This window comes from Manihot esculenta, chromosome 18 (assembly GCF_001659605.2).
Source record: "Manihot esculenta cultivar AM560-2 chromosome 18, M.esculenta_v8, whole genome shotgun sequence".
NCBI lineage: Eukaryota > Viridiplantae > Streptophyta > Magnoliopsida > Malpighiales > Euphorbiaceae > Manihot > Manihot esculenta.
The window spans coordinates 12,110,361-12,120,166 of NC_035178.2; the positions used below are offsets into that span (position 1 = coordinate 12,110,361).

Sequence of the window (9,806 nt, forward strand, 5' to 3'; positions counted from 1 at the left end):
GTTCGAGTACCTGACCTCAGTGTCTCTAAGTACCTTGCTGATGTAGAAAACAGGTTTCTGCTCTCCTCCTTCTACCCTTACTAGTACCGCGCTGATTGCCTGTTCTGAGGCTGCCAAATATATCAGAAGCTCTTCCCCTTTCATGGGACTGCTGAGCACGTGAGGCGAGCTAAGATATTTCTTAAGTTCCGCGAAAGCTTTTTGGCAGTCTTCCGTCCATTCGAAGCTTGGTACCTTTCTCAACTTTTTGAAGAATGGTAAACACTTTTCTGCTGACTTCGACATAAATCGGTTAAGCGCCACCACTCTCCCGGTTAATCTCTGGACGTCCCTTACGCAGGTCGGCTCTGGCATATTCAATATGGCTTCTACTTTCTCCGGATTAGGCTCAATGCCTCTTCCACTCACCATGTATCCCAAGAACTTTCCTCCCCTGATGAAAAAAGCACATTTTGCTGGGTTTAACTTCATTCTGCCAACCATTGTGGGTACATTACTTCCCTAATAAAGCCTGCCTCTTCTAACTTCTGCACTTCCTCCCGGGTGGCTTGCTGTTTTTCTCTTCCTACTACTCTCTTCTTTTGCTTCACTGGTCTGGCCTCGGGGAGGACATTCAATCGGTGTGTCATCACTTTTGGGTCAATTCCTGGCATGTCTGAGGGCTTCCATGCGAAGGTCGACGCGTGACCTCGGATCAGAGTCATGACTTCAGCTTTTTGTTCTTTGGTGAGGTTGGCGTTAAGACTGAAAACCTTGCTTGCATCTGCTCCTGATAAGGGGAAGGTCTCCAATTCTCCGACTGGCTCTGTCCGGGCTTCTTTTGTTTCATCTCTGACCTCCAGAACTTCCGAGTCGAGTGCTTCTCCAGTTGAGCTCGGTTCTGTTACTGTGGCCAAGTATACCGCCCTTGCTTCTTCCTGGCTGCCCCGAACCATTCCCACTCCTTCTTCCGTTGGAAACTTAAGTGCCAAATACCTGATGTTGGTGACAGCTTCAAAGCTAAACAACGCCGGCCTCCCTAAAATCGCATTATAACTCAGTGGGAGTTTAACCACCAAAAACACCTCATGATGGGTGCGAGCTCTGGGTGCTTCTCCCAAGGTAAGGGCCAGCTTCACCTTCCCTTCTACAAATACCGGTGCTCCTCCGATCCCTTTGATGGGTGACTGGTCCCGAACCAGCTGTTCCTCCGGGATTCCCATCTGCTGGAAAACCCGATATGGCAATAAATTGACCTTACTCCCATCATCCACCAGAACCTTCTTCACCCGAAAATTATGAATGACTGCTTCAATAACAAGCGCGTCATCATGGGGCATCTGAATGCCCTGTGCATCTTCTGAAGAGAAAACGATGGCCATGGGTGAGTGTTCAACGATCTGCATGACCTCGCCATTGCTGATCTCTCCTTCCCGGTTTCTCTTCTTTCCTCGACGGCTCATCCGTCCTCCAGTTCCTCCAACAATCATATTAATAGTCCCACTAGACCCATCATTCACTGGTCCAGCTCCGGTTCTCCTGGGCATCTGGGCTGCCGGACTGGGCGGAGGCCTCTGCCCCTCCGGTTTCTTCACAAAATTTTTGAGATGCCCCCTTTTTATCAATCTTTCAATCTCCGTGATTAACTGAAAACAGTTATTTGTATCGTGGCCATGTGTCCGGTGGTACTGACAATACTTGTCAGGATTCCTCTGATCTGCTTCCGACCTCATGGGTTTAGGCCACTGGAGGAACTCCTTATCCTGGACTGCCATGAGCACTTCGGCTCTGGAAGCGTTGAGGGGAGTAGGCTTCTCAGGAACCCAAGGGGGGAGCACTCGTGGTTCATGAGCCCTGGGAGGAGGGGGGGGCCTTTGATCCCTTCTTTCCCAGGCCTGCTTATATGGCTCAGGCCTCTTCCCACGCTTCTTCTCGTGTTTCTCCAGCCTTCCTTCCTCCGGGGCTTTCTCTTTTCCTGCCACCCCTTTAGCAAATCTACTCGTTACTAAGGCGTCATCCTGCCTTATGTACTTTTCCGCCCTCTTCATCAACTCGGCCAGTGAGGTCGGAGGTTTCCTGCTCAAAGAACCAAAGAACTCGGCAGAGGTTGTTCCCTTTTGCATGGCCTCTACCGTCCTTCCTTCGTCGAGCTCGGGAATCTGCAGGGCCTCCGTATTGAAACGGGCGACATACTCTCTGAGAGATTCACCAGCTTTTTGCCTAACTGTTTCCAGATAGCTTGTCTTCCTATCTGCTGGCACCCCGGCTACGAACCGGCTGATGAAGCGGAGGGCAAGGTCTCCAAAACTTTTAATGCTTCCGGCCTCCAGGCTGTTGAACCATGCCCTCGCTGGTCCCGAGAGCGTTGTTGGGAACACCTTGCACATCAGAGCATCTGACAGAGTTTGCAACTCCATGAAGGTCTTATAGTTCATGACATGTTCTCTCGGGTTTCCAGCCCCATTATAGGCCGCCATCGGCGGCATCATAAACTTTTTGGGAACAGTCTCCTGCTGCATTACCTTTGAGAAGGGAGAAGAAGTAGGCAGGGAGGTTTGGCTTTGGTCTTTCTTACCTAACTCGGCGAGGAGCTGTTCTCTCAGTTTCTTCAACTTTTGGTCCACCTTCTCGTCTTCTGGGCTGAGTTTTTTCTCCAGGTGGTACTCCTGCTCCTCTGCTTCAGTTCCCGTCCACCCGGTTAGTTCGGCGGAATAGTTATCCACCTCCTCATTTTCTATCATCTCTCTCGCCCTCCTCCCATGGATTCGGGCCTCCGGTCCTTCCTCTTCGCCGGCTCTTCTCCCTCTTTCTTCAGTATCGCGGCTGCTGGTTTGAAGACGGTCAGGTGCAGGTCGGGGGTCATTGGTTTGAGGTTCCTCTACAACCGGAAATGTATTTGCTGGGGTGTTGAGGCCTCTTTGTTGCATTATCTGCCCCAACCAGTGGGCTGTATTCTGTAACTGGAGAGCCATGTTTTGAAGATCTTGGTTAGACAAGGTGACAGCGGGAGTGTTCCCTGCCAAACTTGGCGAGGGATTAAGAGGAACATGTGTTTGGTTGTTTAATGCCGTAGGACTAGAAAAGGAGAATTGTTGCCCCTCTTGGGCAGAGCTTAGGTCATTTGGGACGTTAAGGTTACTTTCTTGGTGATTAGCCATCGTGGATCTCAGTGGGTTTCTTTAAGAGTGAAAACTCCGGTGATGAAAAGATCTCCGTCGTTTCCCACAGACGGCGCCAATTGATGATCTGAGATCCAATAGAATAGGGTTTTTGTATTGAATAATAAAGCTTAAAACATTCTGAGGAGGGGACTCCTCTTTTATACATTGTCTTGCTTGCTGGTGACGTGTAAAGGTCTCTCCAGGATTGGGCCACGCGTCTCTGCCATACAGATTCGGGTGTACTAGGGTATCAGCTGCCTGTTACATGCGTAACGGCCTCTGATTCTCCTCATGCGTACGTTCGAGCGGATCTGCCAGGCTGTCTGGTGAGTACTGTTCTGGACCCCGGGCTGGGCCAAGAGTTGGGCTGGACGCTGGGCCTGAGAGGGGTCTGCTAGTCAGGGATCAGACTGGACTGAGTGAGGAAGCTTGGTCGAGCCCGGCCCGGAAGCTGGAATGAGCCAGGCTTGTTGGGGGGTATCAAGTGCGTGGGCCTCTGTATCATGGGCCTTTGGCTGCGGTCACGCCCCTGTTCTGGGGTGAAGAAATCCAGCGGTCATCAAATACTAATTATAAATATATTAAACATTAATACTCAATATTAAATATTTTTTTAAAAAAAGTAATTATTAATTAAAAATATAAACAAAATTTGAAATTAAAATAAATAAAAAACAATGAATAAAGGAAAAGAAAAAAGAAAGAGTTATCAATAGCTAAATAAGTAATTTTAATATAAATGATTTTAACTGAAATCATTTTTCTATCAAAATCTTAACCATTTTGATAAGATTTGATTTTAATTCGAGATCAATTCTCATAAGATTGAACTTTTATATTATTAATTTTACCAAATTCAAAAATTATAAAAATAAATTTATTTCTTTTAAATTTTTTAAAATTATTCATTCCAAACAAGAGGTTTACATTCAGTAGTGACCGAATTATGATCTCTCAACTTTGTAAAATTTTCATTTTTATTTTTATTTATATATTTTTTAGAAATTTTATTAAAAATATAATTTTGAGATCTCCAATTTTATAAAATTTGTATATATATTTTTATATTTTTCATTATTTTTCATTTATATATATATTAGAAATTTCATTAAAAATATAATTAAACATGAATTTACCATATAAAATTTTGCTCATGTATTCTAAGTAAAATTACTCTCATTTAATTCTGCCGATTTATAAAAGTTTAGTGTATAATTAATAAAATTTTAAATGTAATTAGTAATATTTATAATTAATTTTTTTTTTTCAATAAAATGTAGATAATATGATTTATATGTGCTTAATTATTATAATTTTTCTAAATTTAAGTATTGAAGAGTGTAAAAGTTTAATTTGAGTATTTAATAGATTAATTCAATTAGAAAGGGGTGTGTGTATATATTCAATAAAAATATAAATAGAAAAAAAATTATTTTTCTCCCATTATTTAGATATCAGAAAGAAAAATAATAAGAAAAAATATAATTTTTTTTAATAGTTAAACTTTATATTTATAATTAAATAGTAATTATAAAGATAAAAAAGTAATTATATTTTTTCTGTTTTTTCTCTAAAATAAAGAAAAAGTGAGGGAATTAATTTATTATTTTTTTAGCTTAATTTTAATTTTAATTTATTAAGGATTAAAATTGAGATTTGCCGTTAAATTGCCAGCTGCCACATCTTTACCTCTCAGCCACACATTTCAAAGTCACCGGTTGACTCACTGTTGTTGAAGTCTTCCTCAGGTCGATAACATAAAATTTGCAAGAACAACTTGCTCACTATTCCTCGAGATCGGCGGCGATATTCTTTCTTCTCTACTAAGGCTTTCTGAAATCTGTTAAATTTAACAGTAAGTCCTTTGATTTTGCATAATTTTCTAATATAGTCCTCTAAATTAATGTAGATATATTATTATCTGGTTGATGTTTTATTTGATAGATGCATGGTTAAATCATTTAATAATAGCTAATGCTCTTATGTTTCAATCAATTAGTAAATCTGAAAACATTTGTGCTTACTATCTAACCAGAGAAGAGTTGAAAGCAGGTGAACACAGTAGGCGAAGATGGCCTCAGTTGCAGTTGATCATGTGATAGGCACAATAATGTCTGCTCTTCAAGAGGAAGCAACATTGTTAGTAGATATCAAAGATGAACTTGAGGAAATCAGCAAAGAACTTGTAAGCATGAGATCTTTTCTACAAGATGCTGAGAGAAACAAAGTCATGTCAAAAGGAGAGGAGACATGGGTTGCAGAGGTGAGGGACACTGCACACCAAATAGAAGACCTCATTGATGATTACATGTATGACATGTATCGGAAACAATATTCCACAGGAGCCCGTCGAATTTTTCTTACTCTAAAATCTCTTTTGGAAAAGCTTAGGATTGCCTCTAAGCTACGACAGATCAATAAAAACATCATAGGGATGGATGAGAGGAGAAAAAGATTTGAAAATGATCATATAGAAGGTTTCAATGATCACTGCCATTTGACATTATACCCAAGGGATTCAGCGGTTTTTATGAAAGAAGATGATGTTGTAGGGTTTGTAGATGAAAGCCGATTGTTGAAAACATGGTTAGTAGATGGCGAAAAGCATTTAAATCTCCTTTCAGTGGTTGGAATGGGAGGATCTGGTAAGACAACTCTAGTTGCCAAGACCTGCAACAATGAAACTGCAAAGTCCTATTTTGATTGCTATGCGTGGGTTACTGTCTCTCAGACATATGCGAGAGATGATTTACTCAGGAAGTTAATCAAAGAATGCCATGAATCAGGGAAGGCACGAGTTCCTAATGATTTGGGTACAAAGGACTTCAAAGACCTCGTAGAATATCTTATTGGTTATTTGAAGCATAAAAAATACCTAGTTATCTTGGATGATGTGTGGGATATAAGCTTATGGGAGAACATAAAGGCATCACTTCCAAATAATGAGTTTGGAAGTCGGATTATATTTACAACTCGAAATGAAGATGTGGGATCTTTTTCTTCCAATGTTAGAAGTCACATGCTTACTATTAAACCGCTGAAGAATGAAGAAGCATGGGATCTTTTTTGCAAGAAAGCATTTTTCAGCAATCCTGATAAATCTTGTCCAGAAGAACTTAAACCTCTAGCATTAGAACTGGTGGGAAAATGTGATGGACTACCTCTTGCAATTGTGGCTTTAGGTGGTGTCATGTCTTCCAAAAAGTCAACAAGGGAGTGGAGTAGTGTCTGGGACAACTTGAATTGGCAACTGAACAATAATCCAAGGCTAGAAATAGTCAAGAGCATTTTGCTGCTTAGTTTCAATTACTTGCCATCTCCATTAAAGTACTGTTTCTTGTATTGTTGCCTCTTCCCAGAAGACTATAAAATTCGACGACAAAGGCTCATTAGACTATGGATAGCGGAAGGATTTATTCAGAATGTTGACAGGACTACACCAAATGAAGTTGCAGAAAGGTATTTCATGGAGCTCACACTTCGTAGCATGCTTCAAGTTGAAAGCAGAAATGCACGTGGGAGACCAAAGGCTTGCAAGATGCATGATTTTTTGCGTGAAATTGGTATATCAATGTTAGAGAGAGAGAAGTTTGGTGTCGTATATGATGAAAAAGTAAAGATTAACAAATGCCAACTTCATCAAGCTCGTCGCTTGTCTATTCAAACAACTAACTGGGACCTTCAATCGTTTGACAATATGACACGTCTTCATTCACTACTTGTCTTTGTGGATAGTTCTGTGTCTTTCTCGAACACATCGTCGCCAAATTTGAAATTAATGAGGTCTTTGGATTTGGAAAATGTCGCGATTAATAGTTTACCAGAAGTATTGGGGACTCTATTCAACTTAAGGTACTTGAACTTGAGAGGAACTCAGGTGGAAAAGCTTCCCAAATCTATTGGAAAACTGAGGAACCTTGAGAGTTTAGACATCACGAATACAAATGTAAAAGAACTTCCGAGTGAAGTAGCTGAGTTGCAGAACTTGTATCATCTGATTATGCGGAGCAAGGGGATTACAAATAACTTAGAGAGATTTTTTGTATTTCAATGGAGTGCAAGTACCATTTAAAATTAGCAAATTGAAGAAATTGCAAGTCTTGTATTATATTGAAGCCAAAGGTGACATAATAAGACAACTTGGGAGTATGACCCAACTGAGGAGAATGGGCATTTCAAATTTGAGTGAAGCAGATGAGCATGACTTGTGCTTTTCAATCCACAACTTGAAACTGCTACGCACCTTGCGTCTCTTTATGAATAATGAATCAGAGTTCCTTCGAATGGATGCACTGGAAACACTCCCGCTCCAACTTGAAAAGCTTAGTTTGGGTGGGAAACTAGAAAGGGTGCCACATTGGTTTTGCTCACTTCAAAACCTAACGTCATTAGGATTGCTTGGGTCTAGATTGGAGGAAGATCCACTCCCTCATGTTGCAGCGCTACCCAATTTGGGACGCGTTACTCTAATTAATTCCTTCGTCGGAGAAAATCTACATTTCTACAGTGGATTTGCTAAGCTTAAAGAGTTATACTTGTTGAAGTTCCCTCAACTGAAAGGAATTATTATAGAGAAGGGGACTATGCCAGATATCCAGAAATTGTGGATAGATTCCTGCTTTGCGTTGGATGCAGTGCCTCGAGATATCGAATTCCTAACCAATCTTCAAATAATGTGATTAACAAACTTTTCTTCAAGTCTTATAGATATGAAAAGTATAGATCGTTCAAAGTTGCAGCACATCCCAAATGTCAATATCATTGATAGTATGTGTGAGCTTCCACAGACACAAACACAAACACACCGTGCATTATATAGGATTTGATATAACATTTTAGATTGAGGATGAAAACTGTAATGGTCTCCATGTGGGGTTTTCTAATCTCCTATAAATTCAACTCACTATGTAGAAATAATGAGTTTATTTATATCAAGTTTAGTTCGTGCGTTGCGCAGATATTATTATTATTTATATATTAATAATTAATAAAATTATCTTGAATATTTATTTTTTATAATAAGAATTACTGTAATTATAAAAACAAAATTTTATTAATTCAACCAATTAAAATTAATATAAGTTATAACAATTATTTTATTTAAAGTATATTAAAAATTACTCTATTTATGAAAATAATATTTTTCAAATTCAACTAATTAGATGAATTAAGTGATATCATATATTATTTTTTATACACGGTAAAATTTGAAATCTTGAGAATTTTGAAATGTAATTTATTAGTGTAATTGATTAATTTATTAGAAATTAATAATACTAATTATTAAGATTATTACATAATTACATAATTAAGATTATTCTAAACCCTAAATCACATAATTGGCTAAGATAATGTGTTAAAAATATTTGTTAACATTTTTTTTATTCAACCGTTGGTTATTATTTAAACCGAATCGAATACCGAATCGAATTAAATAAATTGAAAATCAAAATTTTTGTATTTATAAAAATCAAATCGGACTGATTTTATTCAGAAATCAAATTAAATCGAATCAATCTTATTTAATTTGATTTGATTCGGTTTAATCGATTTGAACTTTTAATAAATTTTTTATTTTTTACACTTTATTTTTAATATTTTAAAATTTAATTAGAATATTTTAACCTTGATATGATCTAATCTCTCTATATTATTAAAAATAATATAACATTATCACTAATCGGTTTGATTTATTTTTTTTTTATTTTTTCTGATAAAATCAAACCGAATCGAAATAATCAAAATTTTTAAAATTAAAAATCAAATTGAACCGAATTGAAATGAATAAAAAATCGAATTGAATTTTTAAATTAATTTTATATGATCAATTTTTTCAATTTGAACCGAATACTATTCGCTCCTAATTAACCGTGCATATTAACTATTATTTTGTTACAAAAATAATAACATTATAATATTTATTTGTGATGTTTTGCTCTGCACGGTAACTAATTATATTTTTTTAAATTAAAAGATATTTATATACTAATAAAGATCATGAGCTAGTACATTGTTGATTCACAGTTTATTCTAACATAATTTTTAATTTTTTAAAATTTAAATAATGATTAATTTATTTACATTTTTTAATTATTTTTTAACTAAATTAAATAAGTTGTACTTTTATTTTTAATTTGATATTTTAATTTTATTTTAAAACTTATTTTCTAATTATTTTCTTAATTTTATTTTAAACCATTATTATTAATGTTGAAAACCATCATTTTACTTTTTTTTATACTTATCCTTTTTTTTTTTTGGAAGAATTGATTTTGAAAAAAAAATATAATTAATTTAAGACTTAAGGATATTAGAATTGATTTTGGAAAAAAATATAATTATCCTATTTTTTTAAGAATTGATTTAAAAAAAAAATTATTTTGCTTATACTTGTTTATAATTCTCTTATATATTTTATTAGAAAATGTATATTAGAATTTGTCTCTGCTTTTACAACTGTTCGAACATTTTGCCGTGTCAAAGGCTTGCTATTATATACTACCATTTAAAGATGGTATTTTGTCTGTATAAATTATTTTTATATATATATTTTATTAGAAAATGTATATTAGAATTTGTCTTCTGCTTTTACAACTGCTTAAACATTTTGACATGTCAGAGGCTTCCTATTATGTACTACCATTTAAAGATAGTATTTTTCCACGT

At 36.7% G+C, this 9,806-nt stretch overlaps 1 pseudogene; it reads left to right on the top strand.

The window, feature by feature from the left end:
• Positions 1-4,847: 4,847 nt before the first annotated feature.
• Positions 4,848-8,092, top strand: LOC110606369 (annotated as a pseudogene).
• The last annotated feature ends 1,714 nt before the right edge of the window (positions 8,093-9,806 follow it).